We start from the raw sequence: 22,302 nt of genomic DNA on the forward strand, positions 1-22,302 counted from the left end.
TTCTGAAATTTACAAAAAAAACTTACAAAAAAAGAGATGAATCTCAAAACATTTTACCTGATTAACAACATTTTAAAATATTTAATCATTAAAACTTGAAAATAGCAAACTACAGGAAATTTCATTACAGGATGAGCTGTATCTTTTTCTACAACTCACAAGGCCAAATAATGACAGACTTTAGAAATCTAAAGGTAAAGTTTCAAGGAATATCAATGCCTGTAGATTATTTTCAAGATGATAAATTTAAGACAAGATTTTGGAAAATCACATTGTAGGGTTTTGAGGAAAATACTGACAGCTCAGATGATTCTTGAATGAGAAACTAAATGAAAAATGTCTGTAGGAAACAAAGATAAATATAAGATAGTAACTCAAGGGCAATATTGCCTTCTGATATTCTTCACAATAATACTTTTTTGCTGATTATTATAAGAAATAAATGTCAATGAAACAATCTGGCAGAAGTTAGTTCTGCTGGGTTGGTAAAAATTTGAGGGATATTTTTTCTTTGAAAGGTTGTCCAAGAGTTTATAAATAAGATTTCTGGACAGATTGAAAATAAATGAGTTTCAGTGCAAGACATTTCAAGACATGTTTTATGTTTTCTTGATCTGTGAACAATCAGGTATTTAATGTTTAACTAGCCATTGTACTAGTTATTGGGAAAGAGGGCAAAAATCAACTCTGGTTTAATTTTGATTTATAAAAAAAAATGCAATGTGAAATCCCTTTGAGCATTGTATTATGTACAAGATAGTTCCAGCAAATAGATTTTTGTGGGGGCTTTCAAATATGTGCTCTACATCAGAATATAGTACTAGAAGTTGTGGGAATGTATTGATAAAACATGATCCTTCACAATTTGAAGGGTTAAAGAGAAGGGTAGCATGGGAGATATTAAATCATGCTTCCTCCTGTCATTAGCAATTATATATTCAGGTTCCAAGTCAATGTTTAATATATCATCAGAGCAATGCATTATAATTCTAGTATGGCTGGCACAGCCAAATTAACATCACTCTGATGTCATATTAAACCCTGGCAAATAGCCACAATGAGCATGAGAGTTTAGCCATCCCAAGAAATGTCTCTTGTATTTTTTTCAACTAAATGATTAATATTAAGCCAAACTAAAGAAACAACTCATTTGAAGAAGTGGAGGTCATTTTCCAACTGTTACTTCATAGTGTACACTGGCATCATGCCAGAGAGACAGAAGGGAAACCCCTGTAGTAAAATATGTTTTAATAAATTATTAACTTTTTCATAGTCAGGCTAAGATTTAGAAGCAGGTTGACATTTTCTAACTAGTCTAGAGTCTTATTGAGGTTAAAACTCTTTTTCTTTTACCCAACCTTGTAATATGGATGAGCCTTTGCTCTAGCTTATCGTAACTGCAGTTCACAATCGATATTTAAATTCTGAAAGATCAGCAATAATGGATGCAAACTGAACAAATCAATATTTAGCCTTTTGTGGACTGTAACTTTCATCTTAGCCCCTATTACTCCATGCCACAAAGGTTGATTTTTTTTAATGTCTTAGTTGTTTAGGATCTCACTAATTTTAATTGTTAATGTGAAAGAATACTTTGTGAGGCATTTGTAGTGGTAACTATTGATAAAAATTGTCCAAAAATATGTTTTAAAATGTTCAAAATGCTTTAGTACTGGTGAGTTTAGTAATAACAAATTTCATTTGTGGCATGTATATTGAATTTCTTTCCAAGTTTACAGTATGTCAGATTATTATAAAATTCATGAAAAATATTTTCTTGTGATACCCTTTGAAAATATTCCATGATCACTTGAGAATTTTGACCAGTTTATATTTTTAGGAAAAAACAATTATGAATATGATGAAAGATTAACATTCAAATATTGTTTAATTTATTCATTTATCACAGTTGAACTAATCAATTATGATCATTCATCACTGATATTCTGTCTGTGAAGGGTTTTAAGAAGAGTCTGGAATAAATTTCTTTAGAAATAGCAATTGCCATCCTTCATGTACATATGTGTGTGTGCATGCATGTGTGTGTTGCATTTAAGGAGGGAGATGAGACTTGTAGTTGAAGAAAGCACATTGCAGTTGATGCTCAATTGCCTAAAGACTGTCAAACAAAAGGAACAACATAAAAGTTGCAAGAACATTAAAACTTGCAAAATAACAAGATGGTTATATTGTATTTCATGGTTTTCTTTATCTTTATCTGTGAAGTAAATAAAGCTGCATGATATGCATTGTCATGAAAATCTCCTAGCAATTTCTATTTCTAGCCAGAATACCAAGTAAAAAGTGTTCTCTGAGGTGAGGAAAGTAGAGAAAAATCTTCATTTCTGGCTTCCATTTTTTGATTCCAGCCTTGCTCCACAGCTAACCTCATCAAAGAACTACACCAATGCAGTACACTAGTGGCACAAAACCAAAGACATAAGAAAGAATCATCACCTTAGATTCATAAACAGAGAAGCAGTTCTTGTATACATTGAAGAGGAATTTCAATTGTTTCTCTATTTTGTCTGTCTTTGTTGTGCCCCCCCAAATCAGGCACTGCTTTGAGGAACTGTGCAGCAACTTGAGGGGCTAAAACACAGACTGTCATCATTTTGTTTGGAGGAACCAGGTAAATATTAAAGATACTACAGAGTATGGAAGAAATCTCACAGAAGATTGAGCTATGCAGGGGTACCTATACCTGTGTATGAACCAACACAACTCCCCAGTTCACCCCAAGCTATCCACGTATAGTATATACCCCAAAACCAAAGCACAGGTTTTGATAAGTGAGCTAATCTATAAATTCCTTCTCAACTCTCAGCCCATCTTCTTAGTTTCTAAAGTGAGAAGTAAGATTCAAAGACTACAGTAAATAGTGTAAAATATTAACTTACACCACCTACAGTAGTCAAGCTGATTTGCATTCTGCCAATACATGAGTTAATTGCCTTCATAAAATAGAATCCAGTTTCTCTATGACATTAATAAAAGAAAACATAGGGAAAATGCTTTGGAATTGAACAGGATTTTTGGATAATACCTCAAAAGTACAGTGGAAGAAAAGGAGCAAAAGGAAAAGTTGCAGTACATAAAACTAAAAAGCTTCTGCACAACTGAACAATATCAACAGGGTGAAGAGACAGCATAGAAAATGGGAGATAAGTGTTTGCAATGTACACATCTGACAAGGAGTTGATAGCTGGATGCATAAGGAACACCAAAATCTCAATAGGAAATAAATAAATTACACAGCTAAATGTGCATATTACATCTAAATACACATTCATTTAATAAAATGGCCAAAAAGCATATGAAAAGTGGCTCAACATCACTAATCATCAGGGAAATGCAAATGGTAACCACAATGAAATATCAGCTTATGCAAGTAAGAATGTTTGCTTCAAAATGACTTCAGATAAAAAGTTCTGGCAAGAAGAAAAAAGAAACTAACTCACTATTAGTGGAAATGGAAATGGTTGCAGCCATTATGAAAAACACTATGGAGGTTTCTACAAAACGGAAAACTAAAAATAGTGATCTAGCATTCCCTTTCCATGGTACATATCCAAAACAAATAAAATCAGAATATCTGAAACACATCTGCACTCTTATGTTCCCTGCAGTGCTGTTAAAAAAAGAACCTAAAAAGGATGTAGGAAATTGAATATAGTGAAAAATACTGTGTCCACATGTATGCAAATGGAAAAATGAGACCTGTCAAAACTATTGCAGGAATGGGGGAATGGAGGATAAAGGAGAATAATGGAGGGGATGTATTATAAGAACTTTTGTAAATGACACAATGTATCCCCCAGCACAATAATAAAAATAACATTAAAAAAGAATATTTAAAATGATGACAGACAGCTATAACAAAAAAGAGAATGAACCTAACTGAAAAAAACCTAAAAAATCAACTGATGAATTTAAAAAATGTGGCTTCATGTTCAGTATAGAATACTATTTAGCCATGAAAAAAAGAATGAAACCTATCGTGTGAGATACCATGGATGGAACTGTAAAGCATTACATTAAGTGCAACATGACAGGCCCAGAAATGCAAGTACTTCACAGTCTTACTCATATACTGAATGTAAAACTTGGATCTTTTAGAAGTTGAGAGTAGAAGAATAGTTGCTAGATGCTGCAGAAGGTATAGGGGAATGAAGGACAGGAGAGGTTAACCAATGGGCACTAAGTTATAGTTAAATAAGACTAAGAATTTCTGGTTTGCTGTTGCACAGAAGACTGAACGTAGATAATAATAATTTAATGTGCATTTCAAAAAGCTAGAACAAAACATCCTAAATATTTCAACATGAAGAAATGACAAATATTTGAAGCAATAAATATGCTTAATCTGATTTAAACATTACAAAATGTGTATGTGGATCAAAGCATCACATAGTGTCCCATATATAAGCACAAGTTTTATGTTTTTTGTGCCAGTTAAAGTTTTAATTAAAAAACAAAATGACAGGCTGGGATGGAGCTAGGGGTAGAGTGTCCGGCTAGCATGTGTGAGACCTAGATATCAATTCCCAGCACCACAAGAATAGACAAAAAATAAAAAAAAACTTGAAGACTTACAGTGTCTTCTCTATAGTATCTAACAGGAATTTGTATTACTTTTTAAATTTGAAAAATGTTTTTAAGAGTTATTTGTTTTAGGTTTATCTCTTAATTCATCCATGCAAACTTGCCAATTCTAGAAGGAGAAGCAGAGGAGGAGGATGACAATGATGAGAAGGAGGGAGAGGAGGAGGAGGCAGAGGAAGAGAAAAAGAAGGAGAGACTCCAGTTTTTCCAATGAAATTTCCAAATGTCCAAGATACAACTAAAGTTGTTCAAAATATCAAGAATAAGAAAGATATAAGGAAGTCTCAAGGGAAAAGGCCAAGAATGAATGATATCCTGAAATGAGATGATCCAGGTGTTGGAATTACCAAAGATTTTAAAGAAGTTATTCAAATAATGCTTTATGAGGTAAATTTGAACACTTAAATGGAAGTTAGACATTGTAAGCAGAGAAATGGAAGCTACCAAAACAGAAGCAAATGGAAAATTTTAAACTAGAGAAATGAGTACAGTATCTGAAATAAAGTTATACATTGGAATACAACTTGGCCATTAAAAGGTGGGCAATTGCTAAGTGAAATAGCACAGGCACAGAGAGACTAGTTCGTCATGATTTTTCTCCTATGTGGAATCTAAAAGTTTGAATTTATCGAAATAGAGAGTAAAATGGTGGATACCAGAAGTTGGTGGTGAGAGAAGTAGACAGGTAAAGGCTGATTTTGATCAAAGGATACAAACTTTCATTACATAGGAGGAATAATTTCTTGTGAACAACTGGAAGCATGTGACTATAGTTAATAATGTATTGCATATTTAAAAATTGCTAACAGAGTGGATGTAAATGCTTTTGCTCAAAAGAAATGTGAGTTTGGTTAACATGTTGGCTCACACCAGCATTTTCAGCTTCTCATGAGGAAGAAATTGGGAAAACTGTTGTTTGAAGCAGAGCTAGGCAAGAAAAGGTTAGACTTCATCTTAATAATAAGATATGCGTGGTGGTGTAATCTATAATCCCACTGACAAGGAGGCATAAATAGACTAATCACATTCTGAGGCTAACCCTCGGCAAAAAGTGCAAAATACTGTTTGAAAAAATAACTAAAGTAAAAACGGGCTAAGGGCATGGTTGAAGTTCATGCTTCACATGTGCAAGACCCTGAGTTTAAAACCCATTACCTTCATAAAAGAAGGAAAAAGAAGAAGTACTTGAGGTAATGGATATGATAATTAGCCAGATTTGCTCATTCCACAATGTACATATTTATGAAAACATTACATTATTCCCCATAAATATACAATTACTATATGTAGATCAAAAATAAAAGTTAAAAAGGCAATAATAAAAAAAAATCCTTGGAAAGACTCAATAGCAGATAGGATGGAGATAACAATAAAATTGCTACCTAGGAACTGTGTAGTAATATTTAGATGTCTAATATTTTTATCATTAGAATTGCTGAAAGAGAAGAGATTTTTTTGCACGAAGTGTACTTGAAGAAGCAGAGGTTGAAAACTTGGCTAGGGATGCAGCTCAAGTGGCAGAGCACCTGCCTTGCAAATGTGAGGCTATGAGTTAAAACCTTAGCACCACCAAAACAAAGAAAACACTCTAAATTTGGTAAAAGACATATATTTACTAATTTTGAGAAGCTCACCACATACCTCTAATCTTAAAAGTGTTGCACAGATAGGTCTAAAATTTAAGAGACATTTAAATTTAAAAGTTGATAAAGTTAAAAGGGGAAATAGAAAAATGTACAATATTGGAAAGGTTAGAATAATTATTACCTCCTGGGTAGGAACTACAAAACCAACAACAAAAGTTTTCATTTTGTTAAGTTATTTACGGAGCCTGGAAAAGCTTGCAAGTGCCCCAATTTTTTGTAGTGTTTCTCCATCCAAAAAACAGAGACTCGTGTTGAGTGAAGAACAACATCTGTTGACCTGGTGTGGACGTCATGAAAAACTTCTTTTTTTTTTTTTTGCGCTTACCTCACCACATGAATTTCATGAAATTGTGTAAGTTCTAATTCATTTTCTGAGATATGCTCTGCATGTTTTCTGGATACTTTTAATGTTATCTCCTAAATGTTCCAGAAAAATGCTATATTTTTCCTGCTTCAGAACTATTTCATCTCATAATCTATACAGATAAAATTTCTTCAAAATAATTCAGCTGGTATGTATCCTGACTTTTATTCCAAGTCCATAGCTCTGCTCTGTGTTGATTACACAGATATTCTAATTAGTTAAACAAAAGGAATCCCTACAGCAAACAGCATCCTCAAGTTGGCTCACCAGTAGTAGGATTAGAAATACAGTTCTGATAACTAAAGTTAACATCGTCAATCCTTCAAGGTCAAACCCGTCAAATTCCTTCTTCTGTTAGAGTGAACTGGATAACATTTATTTTAGCCATTCATCTGTTAGAACCCCTTGAATCCAATGTAATTTGGGCTTAAAGCCGTTAGACATTTGTTATATTTTAAGATGGCACAGAAGGGTTCAGAACACATTACTGCCTCCAGCAAGGTGTGAAGAAAACAATTATAAAGAAAACTTTATAACTGGTCCTTATTCAGAGAAGTTTCTGATCTGCATTATTTACCATCTTTCGTTTTTAGTCTAATCTATCCCTGATAAAAAGCTATATCAAGTTCACATTTTTGGAGAACTACACCAAAATCAAACAAATGTTCCTGGGAAAGTCTAATGTTTGCTTTTTTCCACCAAATAAAGTCATTTGAATTTTGTTAGTAATCTCTTTTTGGTCTTCAGTTTACATTCCATCTTTAATTGTTTTCAACAAGCTTCTTTTGTGCCAATTAATAGGACACTGACATAAGGAAGTAAACTTCAGTAGCTACTAGCCTTTAAAATATGAGAGACAATGCTTTTTAAAAGAGTAAGTTAAAAAAATCATTGCTAAATCATTTTGGATATCTTGTCCCATTATGACAGATATGAGAGGATGGTGTTTGAAAGATTTACAGCCAAGAAAAATGCTATAAAACATACTCTTAAATAATTACTTTTATTTAATGTAATTACATGAGCAGTCAGTGCTACTTTTTAATCATTTGGTATACCAAAATTCACTCTCACTTTGTAATGTCCCACTTATATAACCATTGAAGTAATCCACATATTTATTACTTGCCAAATAGCATACCTCTTTCCATCCAGTGAGAGAAATCTATGCTTCATTCACAAACTTAATCACTTGATTTCATTGGTAATAATTATTTATTACTCCCAAACACAAGTTTATTTTTCAACATTTTCTCACTTACTTTGTGGCTCTTTGGACTTTTTCAGCAATGTAACAATCAAATATAGCATTGATCTTATGGAAGATCAATCTTCAATTTCTCAAAATGTAAACATTTTCACTAAAATAAGAGGCAGGTGGGTAGTAAATTTGAGTTTGTCTTTATAAAAACTATACATGTAATTTTTGTGGTTAATGAAACCAAGTGTTCACACCCACAGTGTGTTCCCTTTTCTGCTGTCTTAACATATATAAACCTTTTACCAACACATTTTATCTTGTGTTCATTCCATAAGCTACTGGTATAATGTATAAGCATACACAAGGACTACAAAGGCAAAACAGTTCTCCAGCCACTTGAATGTGTGAGATAAAAGGAGGTTGTACTTCTGCTGGGTATCTGTTGCCTCAGCTTACAGAGGGGTGTTATTTGTACTCTGTGGCTCAATTTCCCACTGGAGTAATTCACAAGAGGGCGTCTGAAAGATCCGCCTGTCCATAGTCTCCTAGAACTATGTGACTAGAGCATATCATGAATCTCTCAATTAATTATTCCTTTTTAAAAAAATAGTAGGAACTTTTTGGGAGCTTGAGAATGTTTCAGTACTCAAATCTCAATTGTCTTAAAGTAGAATAAAAATAAAAAACCAAGTATTGAGATTTACTTGAATATGTCTGTGAGCCTGGTTGTTAATATGCCTGTCAGTTTCTTTTAATTTTCTGGACCTTAATTTCATATACTAGTGAGAACACAAACAGCAGGAAGAAATGCTGAATGTCTAAGGTGATTAAATGATGGGTGTCTCTTTTTGTGTAAAGACATCATCTTCCTTAATAACTCTGGTTATCAATGTACTTGGCTTAAGTAATTATCCTATACTACATAAAAAGGCAGAATTCTCTCTCACATTTCCCTCCTCTTTAACTGATAAGAAAAAAATGTACTATAAGTTCAAGTTTCAAGTTGTTTTAAGTTTGAGGACTGTTATGTATTGTGTTTAATTTGAGCAGCATTTGGAATGTAGTTTACAATTATCATATACAATATCCTCCAAGGGTGCTAAGGATTGTGATGGATTGCTGGGATGTCTTCCTTGGAACTTAAAAACTTTCTCTCTCTTTCTGTAACAAAATCCTTTATCACATTTTTCCAAATTAATTATAAAAGCTAAAAATGAAATCTTACTTTTGTCCCCCACATTAATCCTAAGTAGATCAGGGGTTTTTTGTCCATATTAATGGGAGCATAGCACCAGTGAGATTTAATTTCAAACTTTTATAATTATAGCTAAAATTAAATTTTACCATGGATGAATTGTCCATGTCCATAGATGAAAGCAGAGCAGAGGATTAGCAACTGGACCTCCAGCATGACTTATGTTATCTTTGATAATTAATTAAAATCAATGTGAAGAAGCCTATATTTGGAACATTATAGAGTTTCCAAGCAGAGATTGTTCAAATTCCCTTACAAGTGTGGAGTAAGGGTAAAGTAGCAGCACTGTGAGGGAACTCCAGAAGTTCATAAAGAACTGGGGGTAAACCTACTGCACTTATTCTGCTTTGTGGTGTACACAGCACTGAGTGCTCTTCCTGGTACACTGCAGAAATCCCATGAAGTTGAAAAATATTATTTTATTTCCCTAAAGACTAAACAGTTGAGAAATGTTGCACAGAGTGAGGAGACTGGATAATTTATTCTTAACATTGATCCTGTAAAAATTTATAGGTAAATGAAGGGAGAAACTTATTGACATTGAAGAATTTCTCTAAGAGGAAACATAGATGAAATGAAATTTCTAATTAAATCTTAATTCATAAATATTTTGATGGTGATGCCAATGGATAAAGAATGGTACAATGAAGTCATGTTATAAACACATTTACACAAGAGAAAGTTTTTGATGCCTTTGAAGATAATAATTCTACAAATTCTCAAAGTAGAAATCAGTATAAATAACATTATCACAGCTGGTGACCTAAGCCACCTGGATTTTTAGCTTTTTTATAAAAATCTTACCAGAACACAGTGCATTATGTGTACCACACCAATAATAAGTCCAGAAGGGCATCTGTTTCTCCTACCCTGACTGCCTTATGTTCGCCAAGCTAGGGACTGTGCGTAGAAAAGCAGATACCTTTTGTTGGCCTGGGCTGACGTGTGTGTGTGTGTGTGTGTGTGTGTGTGTGTGTGTGTGTGTGTGTGTGTGTTTCTTCAGTAGGAATCACTAATTTGGATGGATTTGCTGTAACTCCTTTCATCTAAACATCTTTCCTGACTGCTTTATTCTCATCCAGAGTTCATCTTCGGAAAGAAGGTTGTTCTTGTTTTCACTCTAAAGATGACCTGCTTTCAATCTACTGAAAGTATAATCCTTTTCTAATAAACTTTACTATCACCTGCACTAAAAAAAAAAGAAAAAGAAAGAAGATGCTTGTCATTCCCAGGGAGAAATTTTGATTTTATTCATAAATTAAATATACTGTGAATATTAGAAGATGTCAGACTTAAGGTTAGATATAATATCATAGCAATTGTGTTATGGGGAAGGAAGAAGGTAAATGCTTGTTTTGTAATTTTATCCTAATAGATATTGAGTAGGGATTAGATAGATTTCATTTCTTTAACTCGTCCCTTAATATTTCCTTTATAATATTTAATTCCAATTATTTGAGTTTTCAACATGAGTTGAGCCACCTTCCACTATTAGCCTTGCAAGCCTTAAGTTGGATTTAAAAACTGTCACATATCCCAGTTTTACATCTGATCATTTGTTAGTATGGATTCACATTCGAATGCATGTCCTGTAGTCTTCTCTCTAAATTTTCTCTCATGTTGTTCACGTTTCTCTTTTTTTCCCAATTCTATCAGTTATCAATGTCAAGTGTAGTTTTAATCTTTAAAGACTTCATAGCTTACTCCTGGACATTACAAGTACCTTCACTCTGAATTCACAACATTTCATGTCTTTGAATTCCTCTGTAACCTCTCTTATGCTAGGGTTGGATTATACTAACTTTTCCATATATGCTTATTTTATCTTTTTAACTAGTGATGATAAGGTGCACAGTGGGTATTTCTTTTCTTTTTTTTGTGGTGACACTGGGATTTGAACTCAGGGGCTCACACTTGCTAGGCAGATATTCTTACCACGTGAATCACTCCACCAGCCCAACACAGTAGGTGTTTCTATATCCTGCCCATCTTTCTCCCTGTCTATCCCCAGATAGTCTAATACAGTATCTTTCACACTCAGGATATTTTTGTTAATTCACATTTTAGTAGCTAGTTCTAACTAGAAAGGTGCCAATCTACCTCTTCACTTAAAACAGTTTACACATTTTAAAAAATAATCTGATCAGAACTAGCAGATATATGACCAAAGGGAATTGAGGAATAGAAGTTGAAAAATCATTCTGACAAGAGCACTAATGGAGTTGCTGTTTTGACTAAGAGAATGGTGATTTGGTGATCTTCTGTCTTTCAAGTGGATATGAGTGCATACTCATTTTGTCCTAGAATGAAATAATAACATAATAGTTTCAAAAACATTTTTTATGAAAAGCAACATGTTAAAAGTCAAATATACGACAGAGAGACCATGGCCTTCCATAATTATCATGATCTACAATGTGATCCAATTGGTCAATCTTAGCAATACTGGCCACTAATATTTATCATTTCAAAGTCACAAATTTCCCTTGACAGAGCAACATGTCAGACATCTGTTACCACTGCAAGCCATTGCTTCGGCATATTTATATTAACCGCCTTATTGATCTAATATTTGTCTTCTCTTTTCCATCACAGCATAAGGAGGTAGTCACCTCTCCTTTCTGATACTTATGGGGCCACTTCCATGTTATACCATGGCCTATGTCCTGAGAACTTATGCCCGTCAACTTGTTGAACCTGGTGCTAGATTTTATGCTGCTAAGCTAGAATTTCACTCAAAAGCCACTGAGCACATTAGAAAGATTACTTTGCTCCTTCTGACTCTAACAGAAGCAATAAACCTGAACACTATGAAAAAGCTATGAATCAATGGCCTCTGAGCTTAACAGTTGGAAATAATGAATGACTGGGCTGGCTGCTATGACAGCATCCATTGCTGGAAGTCCATGGGCTCTCACCATCTCTATCTGCAGTTTACTTGGAGCAGGTATTTCCCACTATAAGAGAATGGCCTCAAATGATTAAGTTACATTAACAAGCAAAATGCACATGTCCAAATGCTGCTTCTTTGGAGTTTTGCTCAACACTGATTAGAGTTTTCTAAATACTCTCAACTTGTGATTGATTCCACAATGAAATTTTCATTTACCTTTCATATTTTTAACTCAATTCATCAAAAGAAAAGGCATATGATAGTTATAATTTTTAAGTTAACACATGGAATGTTCCTTAGTGGGATTATCTTTTTAAAAACAATTTTATCATCTGGCCTCTGTCTTGTGTTTGCACAGAAATGCATTTAATAAATGACACCTTCCTTCTAATCTACTCATGATTTCCTGTATCAATAAGCCACCACACCTGGCCTTCAATTCAACCTCAGCTCAAAGCCCTGATAGGTCTAAGAGATACATAAATTTGACAAGTACATTAAACCCTGAAATCCGATCAGGGTACATTTTTTCTAGGGGGTTTTATGCCATGCTATCTTCTTACTTTCCATTTTCTGGGACACTGTGAGGACTAATATCTACATCTCATCCTTGATGAGGGATATACAGAGGGAGATTCTTAGGAGTGAAAGTGTAAAGTTAGTCTGTATCTCTGTATCTCTGATACAAACTAAACTGAGACATAGTAAGCTCTTTTTCTGACACAGGAAATCATCAGTAGACTAAGAGAAGGAAGATGTCATTTATTAAATGCATTTCTGTGTAAATTCAAGAGAGTGGCCAGATGAGAAAAATGATTTTAAAAAGATAATCCCAAAATGATTTTAAAAAGATAATCCCACTGAGGAATTTTATCAGCTACTTAGTAAAAAGAACATTGCATGGGCTAACTTAAAAATTATAGCTATCATAAGCCTTTTCTTTTACTGAAGAGGTGAAGATCTGGAGAATCATGGTTCCAGGCCAGCCTAGACACAGAAAAGTTCACGAGACCCCATCTCAACCAGTAGCTGGGAGTGGTGGTATGTGTCTGTCATCCCAGCCTAGCAGGAAGCATAAAATAGGAGGGTTGCTATACATGCCAGCCTAGGCAAAAAGTGAAACCCTGCCTCACAAATAACCAAAGCAAAAAGAGCTGGAGACCTGGCTTCAGCATTAGAGAGCCTGCCTAGCAAGCTTGAAGCCATGAGTTCAACCCCTAGTATAGTCAAAAAAAAGGGGGGGGGGGAGTTTTATAATATACATATACACTTTGTATATAATATACACTTTGAAACTGAATAAATGAGGCAATTATTACCCCACTGCTTCCTACACCAACAAGTCTTGGTCCTTGGGTAGAGTGGGAAAGAGAAAAGAAATACTTGCTTTGCATCAGGAAACTGAGCACCATAAGAAGGGCATTCTTTTAAGTTTATTAAGACAAAGTAGGTGGGATGGAGTAAATTTTATCAAAAGGAGACATAAGCTTTCCTTGGTGAGTCAATGTCATGAATTTTTTCTTACCATAGCAATGTCAAGGTGGGAGGGAGGAAAAACAACAAACATGTCAGTAAGAATAATTTGCTGATTTTCATGGGCTTTTATTGGGAGAAAAAGACTTGAGTTAATAATAAAAGAAGTCCTAACCTAACAGCACTTCTATTGGTACTCATTTAAAATATTACCTAATGTCACAAAAGCCAGGATGAATCTCCTAGATTGAGTTAGCCATAAATAATAATGATGACACATGCATTATAATGCACTCCTATGTGACAGGATGTTATAGAACACTTATAAAGATGTTCTGGAAGCTTTACTACAATATTACAAGGAAGAGCTGACCCATTTTACAGAGGAAAAAAGAGAATCGTTGTGACAGGTCACACAGCTAAAGATCACATAGCTGGTGAGTGGTAGAACTGATATGTAAAGGCCTTTATGTCTGCCCTGTCACCAGTGCTTCTCATTGAGCTGGTGCATTCACAGGCTGGGGTGGCTTAAGTATAGAAAAACTGCTTTTTATTTGTGTTGTTTTTTCTTTTAGTAGGAGCTAAAACATTTTACATGATTTTGTATCAGAATCATGTAGACAAAGCATTCTGCTTACTTTGGAGCTGGCATGGAATTAGATCTTTTATTTCCTCTGCCCTCTCTAGGCAGTGTTAGGAGAGAGGAAGATATCTCCCCATGCACTGGGTTATTAGGTGCACTGTCTTTAGAGACCAAAATAATTTTTTATGTTTTCTCCAGAGAGGACATGGCGATGCAGGATGTCAGTTTGAGCCATCAACACACAAGAGAAATAGCAATAGTTTCCATCTATGTAAATCACTATAAAAGTAAGGTTATAGCAGGTCTTGATAAAGTCAATGTTTAAAAATAACAAATGAAGCAACATCAGAGGAGAACTATGTCAGAAAGTAGAAATTCAAAGTGACAGAACCCCATATAAAGTCTGAAATCTACAACTGTGTAAGCATCTTGTTAGTTGAAGATACATTATTTTTCTCATCCTGTCTGATTGCATTTATGCACGGCAGTAGTAGATGCTTAGCTGGGGTTTTATCCTTTTACTTTTATCCAAGTCTTCTGTATAGATGAACAAATTCAGGCATTACCTTACAGGGCCTGAGGGTGCACATAACTACATACCTTTCAGTGACAGATTTTAATGGCTGTGAATTTACATTGACCTTACAATGTCCCTGTTTATCCTGACATGCACATACCATTTTCCCCTTTCGTGCCTTGATTAATGACTCTTTACCTCTTTTCTGTAGTTTCCCTCCTCTTAACTTTCCTGTTGATAAGTAAGTTTCAATTCAAAAGCAGAATGCCACCATGGAGTTGGGGGTCACTTCCTGTTGGTCTTAGTTATTTGGAATTGCCAGCCCCATGGGTTAAGCTTTTATAGTACTACACATATTTCATCTTGGTTATGTAGTCCCTGTGACTGGGCCACATTGTCTATTATTTTAGCTTGAGTAGCCTGTGTTTCCTTTTTTTGTATGGCACTTGAGGAACTTTGTATGACTGCTGACCCTAAAGAAAATGAGATGTACCTCCCAGAAGACAAAAACTGAGCACTTAAACTTCTAAATAATGTTTAAATAGAAGTCAATGCACTGACTCTGTACTGTAAATCTACACATGCTTTCTAAGTTCAAAAACTTAATTTTTCTTACATCTCTGATACACCAGTTTTACTTGAGTTGAGTTCTTAAAACTATTTAAATTGTAGTACTTTGCTCCTTTACACATACAGAATACACAGAATTAGCTCTACTCTGAAAAATTAAAACACAGAGCAAAAGTCTAGCCTGGCAGATTCAAATACTGAACTACATCTGTTTTCTTTATAGATAGGAGAAGTTCTTCATCCCTCAGGTAAAGCTGGAAGTATCTGATTTTTCATAATCTGATAAAATAAAAATGAGTTGCAAGGTCTTTGTTTTCATTTTATCAAATACAGCTTCTGAAGTAACTTGAGAATAACAAAGATGGACCATATGTACCTGCACTTACAGACTCTCCCCCCACCTTCTGTGCTTGTATGTGTGTCTTTTACTCTTCCTCTCCACTGTTAAACATGCCATAAGAAAACAAATCTCAAATGCATAATTTGTACATTTTTCCCATGATGCAGTCTATCATTATTTGGATGACTAAAAGCTTTAATTATTTACTTTTGGGAGTCCCTGAAACCCATGTCATTACAAATACTGAAGAATTTTCTGGGAAAGCTTTGAAATGCTTCCAGTTACAGTCTTGTCTTAATATCTCAAGAAGGAAAGAATAATGTTTCTACCACATATTTTATTAAACCCTTTAGGTCCTTTTGCAAGAGAGGAAATACCAATTAACGTATAATTTAGCAGAACAAAATATTATCCCATTTCAACCAGTACCCACTTCCTTGAAGTTTATTCAAGCATTAATAACCATTTAATGCAATTTAACTAGGCTGAGGTATCCATTACATTAATATAATATATCCATCAGGAAATTAGAGTTTTGTCTCCATAAATTTTATATTATAAGAAGGTCCTTATAATTTTATTCTACATTTTCTGATGCTTAGTTTTAAATCTTCTGTGTCTGTTACAGTGTGAGGTGATCAAAATGTTCCCAATGTTAAAATATTACAATTACTTGATTTATTGAGGCACATATAATTTTTATATGTACATATACATATTATTAACATGCTTGATGGTTTAAGCTACTAGAAGCATAAGAACCATCAAATCTCATTAGGGATGTAACAAAGTGAATACATTTTTGAGAAGTGATCATTAACCATTATCTTTTTAAGACATGCATATTAGAATGATATCCATAAGTTAATAGTTTCATGGTCTAGAAACCTGTTCAGTGTTTCTAAAGATAGTTCTATTACCTACATAAACCATTTTATCAGTAAATATATTCTTTCAGGCTTTAGATGAAGAGGTATATATATGATCATGGACCTTTATCTACTTTTCAATATGACAGTACATGTTAGAGTATTAAGTAGGGTGCTTGATAAGCTTTCTGTCTAATGTCCTTGATTTTTCTGCAAATGCTTACAGAACTAAAACATGTGATCACAGCAACTTGTCTACATAACATGGACATCAGAGTCTAGACCTTTAAATGTCCAGAATTAAGCACTTTCTACAATCTAGCAGGCTTTCATCTAGGCAGGTAGTTAACAAGTACAAACAGCAATGAGAGACACAGGTTGGACTTTGGAGTGTTTGCCTATGTGTGTATATGACAGAGGAGCCATCTCAATAGACCTCCTGCACTCTCTGTAGGCTGTCCCACACTACCACAGCACAGGGACAAGTCGTACTATCAAGGACCATCTCATCTCCATGCGGAAAACAAGCTGAACCCAGTTTGTCCTATCTAGTAAAAAGTGGATCATTATCTCAGAATTTTTATTCTTTTTGCCTAACTACTGTAATCTACTGTTTATATGTATAGTATTAATATTTTTGCATAGCATTTGCTTAAATAGAATCTACAAAGAGAGTATTTTGAAAGTAAAAGTTTGGAAAAGATGCTAAAAGGGCAAGAAACTAATGATTGAGGTCATAATTTCATTAATTTAAGGAAAAGTCCCATTTACTAAAGAGATCGTAATAGTGTTTCCAGGGGGAAAGTACATATGAAGACAGATAGTCAATGAATTTAAGCAACATAGATCAACTCTATGGACATATCTTATCCTTTATCTATGCCAGAATTGAGACATTATCTGAGGAAAAACTTATATCTCAAGTTTTCTTGCCTAATATCCTAATTGATTCAGTTCGGGGTTACTCATAAACACCATTCTGAATGCTAGCTAGAAGGCAAACAAATGTAAGAAAGACAAATGCCTTTTCCTAGGAACTTTTAGCTAAGTCCATATGAATAAGTTTTATATGTGTAAGCTCTTTTCCTATTCTATCTTTGTTATCTATATACCTTGTAGTGAAATCAAGTGATATCATAAACACTTGCTGTTTGCCTCTATTTACCTTACTGAGAAAATAGTTAAGATGAGGTTCTTAAAGAATAATGTCTCAGCAAGAATATATCAATAGCTTTAAATTTAATAAAGAAGGCTTTGTTACTAGACAAAAAAGAGTAAGTGGAGCAGAGTGAAGAGAGACAGCTAAATATGTGCTCTGGCAGAGAAATGATTTGAGGAGACAACTGTGATAGAAGGTGAGTCCCCTCCTGACTTGTCATGCTTACACATCATTGCTTGCTCATTATTGTTTTCTATTCTCATACCTATCTTCACGTAAAATACAAGTATAATTTATTCACTAATTTTCATTTTATTTGCATCTATCGCTTAAGCCCATAAGAACACTTTTTATTTATTAATTTAGTAAGCATGTATTATGGTACCTGCTATGTACCAAACATGCTATTCTTCTGGATCGTGTACCTCTTCTTGGTCTTCCCATTGGCTTTCTGACTTTGCTCCACCCTGAAGAAGTGGGAGGATGGAACAAACTTCTTCAGGAATCTTAGCACTCAGGGCTATGTATGACCCAGAATATCCAGCCTCAAAATTATTCCACACATTTTGTCAATTCCCCAGTTGGATAGAAGTTAATTTTTTCAAGATTTAAAAGACACAAAATTATTATTTTGTTCACCCAAAATAATATATAACTTGCATATAAAAATCCCTACCAAAAACATTTGAATTTAAAAATAAAAACCAGGAGTTGAGGCACACAACTGTAATCCCAGCACATGGGACACTGAGGCTGGAGGATTACAAATTCTAGTGCAGCCTGGGCTACAGTGAGTCCCTGCCTAAATAAATAAATAAGCAATTGTTAAATCATTTTAGTTTAGTCTGTTATCAACGAATTAACACAAACTTTTTTTAGCTGTTTTTTATTGCTTATTCATTTATTCATATATGCATACATTGTTTATGCCATTTCACCCCCCTGTTCCCCACTCCCATCCTCTAGCCTCCTTCTCCAATTTTGTTAAAGAGAAAAGATAAGAGATAATAAGAAAGACATAGCATTTTTGCTAGTTGAGATAAGGATAGCTATACAGAGAGATTCCTAGCATTGCTTCCATGCACATGTGTATTACAACCCGAATTAGTTCATCTCTACCAGACCTCTTCACTACTTCTTGGTCCCCTTCCCATAGTGGCCTTTGTCAGTTTAAGATTACTTTATTTGGTCCTCTACAGTGGGCACATAAAACACTTTCAAGTTTTAGGTTTCCTTCCCTTTTTCTATTCCTCCTGTACGCATTCTCCCCTTAGCATGTGATCCATGTCCAAGAATATTACTGCATTTGTTTTAGGTCTAAAGTCCGCATATGAGGGTGAACATATGAATTTTGGTCTTCTGAGGCTGGCTAACTTTGCTTAAGATGATGTGCTCCAGTTCCACCCATTTACTTGTGAATGACAAAATTTCATTCTTCTTTCTGGCTAAATAAAATTCCATTGCGTATAAATACCACACTTTCTTAATCCATTCATCAGTAGTGGGGCATCTTGGTTGTTTCCATAACTTGGCTATTGTGAATAGTGCTGCAAGAAACATGGGTGTGCAGGTGCCTGGAGTAATCTGAGTCGCATTCCTTTAGGTATATCCCTAGGAGTGGTATTGCTGGATCATATGGCAGATCTATGTTTAGTTTTTAAGAAGCTTCCATATTGTTTTCCAGAGTGGTTGCACTAGCTTTTCCCCCGCATCCTTGCCAACATTTGTTGGTGGTGGTGTTTTTGATGATAGCTATTCTAAGAGGAGTGGGGTGGAATATTAGTGTGGTTTTGATTTGCATTTCCTTTATGGCCATTTGGACTTCTTACTTTGAAAAGTTCTGTTTAGTTCAGTTGCCCACTTCTTTATTGGCTCATTGATTTTGAAAATTTTCCACCCACATATGTGTCTGATCCTAAGGTTCCATTCTTTTGCCTTTGAATCTGTCTCCTCTACTGATGTTTGAAGTCAAAACTGATCTATGAAGTCATCTATTTTGTCTAGCTGTGTACACAGCTGGTAAACTGATTCTTCATATACATAATTATCTTTCATTGGTATGCTATAATCAAACTTTTGAAAGGAATTTTGAGGATAGATAACAGAATAAGCTTCTCATGTAGAAAGCAAAGATCAGTGAAGGAAACAAAGACCAAAAGTCAAAGCAAAAGTCTTGAACATCTTGAAAGAAGTATTTTTGCAAAGTAAAAATTAGTGCAGCCACTACAGAATGGAGGCTGTTTTAAAACTTAAGACAAAACCACTGTATGATCCTATTATACCACTTCTGGGCACATATTTGAAGGAATACAAATCAACATACAGTCACACCCATGTTTATAGCAGCACTATTCAGAAGAGCCAAAACATGGAATCAGTCATACGGTTAAAGCACTTTATACAGATATGTGAAAACAGAATGATGAAGCCTGCTGAAATTGTTTTAAGAAGGGAAATGGAGAGGAGGGACAGAGGTATTGAATTTGATTAGGGTATATTTTGTGCACTCATGAAAGTGTCACAATGAAACTGCTTTGTACAACTAATGTGGTAATAAAAATGTAAAATACAAAAAATAATATTACAAATAAAAAAGAAATAGTCTTGTGAAAGGGAGTTTTTAAGAAAATAGCTATAGTGAATACTTTGAGTATATACCAGTAATTTTCACGGATGTCATATTCTTTTTCATAGTTGTCTGAATATCCTCCTTTTTAAATCTCCTTTGCTTTTTGCCCTTCTGGACATTGAACCCAGGTCTTTGCACACGCTATGCAAACAGTACCATTGAGCTATGTGTCCAGTCCAGCTGAAATTCTTAAGACAAGTTTACTAGAACCCAATGATATAAATCTAATACTTCTTATGTTTGAGAATGTTAACAATTCTGAATCTAATTTTTTGTATTCATCAAGAAAAATTATTGATAATTTTGCACCTACCCAACAGAATAAATAGGTAGAAAAGGTAAAAATAAACTACTACTTAAATCTACATTTGCCCAAATAAATGAGGAATCAATGATTTACCAATAGTTTTTAATGGATGAGGAAGATGCCTTAAACAATATGAAAAGATATTTGTTAGTACAATATTAAGCTTAATAAAAAAGAATATGCCTACAATTTCAAGAGTCAGAGATACTTACAGATTTTTTGTTTAGTTTGACTTAGCCTGTTTAGATTTCAGTTGCTTCCCAATTGGAAATAATGTTGAGATGCTCCTCCTTTATGATCTAAAATATAAGGGTTATGCTATAAATTCTATGAAATCCATTTTGTACAAATTAAACAAAGCAAAATATACCCTGAAAAAGAATTTAAATAGCTTTGGCATTACATCCATTCATTTACTATATATTTTACATCTTATACTACTAACTTCCAAGATTGTTGTCTCTTAAATCATTTCAATAAAATCTCAATTTTTATTGTTTATTCACAATATATCCAATACTGTTGAGATACTAACATGATGATGCACAACAAGTGAAAAAGGATGATCTCAGATTTTTAGTGTTCAAAGAGTTTCCAAGAAGTAAAGTAACTTAGCTTAGGTAACAAGGTTATCAACTACACAGTCTAACAATTCAAACTTGAATCTGCTATTACTAATGCTTTTAATCAAACCACGCAGATTTGGACAATTTGATGCCTATGTCTTTGAAAAGTCAGTTCTTGCCTTTATCCTAATTCTAATATGGTTTTAAGTCAATTTAAATCATGAGTGTATATATGAAAAGCCAGTCTTTAAGAAATTATAAATATGAACCACCAGATATAGAATGAACTTCCTATCACTTGAATTTCCCATTAATTATTAAATATTGGGAATAGAAATAACTGTCATAGTCAGTTTACATACTCAATACACACAAATACCACATAAACACAAATCACACACTACATTTCACAATACACATATCACACAACACCCACCCACACAACACTCACATACATCATCCCACACTTGTACACCACACACCACAATCCCACACACCACACATCACACATACCACACACACACCACACCACACTCACACACACCACACTTAACACTCACATACACCACACCACACAAACATAACATACCCACACACACCACACACACTCACACCCATCACCCACTACACACAAATACTATGTACCTCACACACACACATATATATCACACATTTGCCCAAAATTTAAGGTATATCTTAACTACAGCAACTTTTTATTTTATTTTATTATTCATATATGCATACAAGGCTTGGGTCATTTCTCCCCCCTGCCCCCACCCCCTCCCTTACCACCCACTCCACCCCCTCCCGCTCCCCCCCCCAATACCCAGCAGAAACTATTTTGCCCTTATCTCTAATTTTGTTGTAGAGAGAGTATAAGCAATAATAGGAAGGAACAAGGGTTTTTGCTGGTTCAGATAAGGATAGCTATACAGGGAGTTTGACTCACATTAATTTCCTGTGCCTGTGTATTACCTTCTAGGTTAATTCTTTTTGATCTAACCTTTTCTCTAGTTCCTGGTCCCCTTTTCCTATTGGCCTCTGTTGCTTTCAAGGTATCTGCTTTAGTTTCTCTGCGTTAAGGGCAACAAATGCTAGCTAATTTTTTATTTGTCTTACCTATCCTCACCCCTCCCTTGTGTGCTCTCGCTTTTATCATGTGCTCAAAGTCCAATCCCCTTGTTGTGTTTGCCCTTGATCTAATGTCCACATATGAGGGAGAACATACGATTTTTGGTCTTTTGAGCCAGGCTAACCTCACTCAGAATGATGTTCTCCAATTCCATCCATTTACCAGCGAATGATAACATTTCATTCTTCTTCAT

This window comes from Castor canadensis, chromosome 4 (genome assembly GCF_047511655.1).
Source record: "Castor canadensis chromosome 4, mCasCan1.hap1v2, whole genome shotgun sequence".
Lineage (NCBI taxonomy): Eukaryota > Metazoa > Chordata > Mammalia > Rodentia > Castoridae > Castor > Castor canadensis.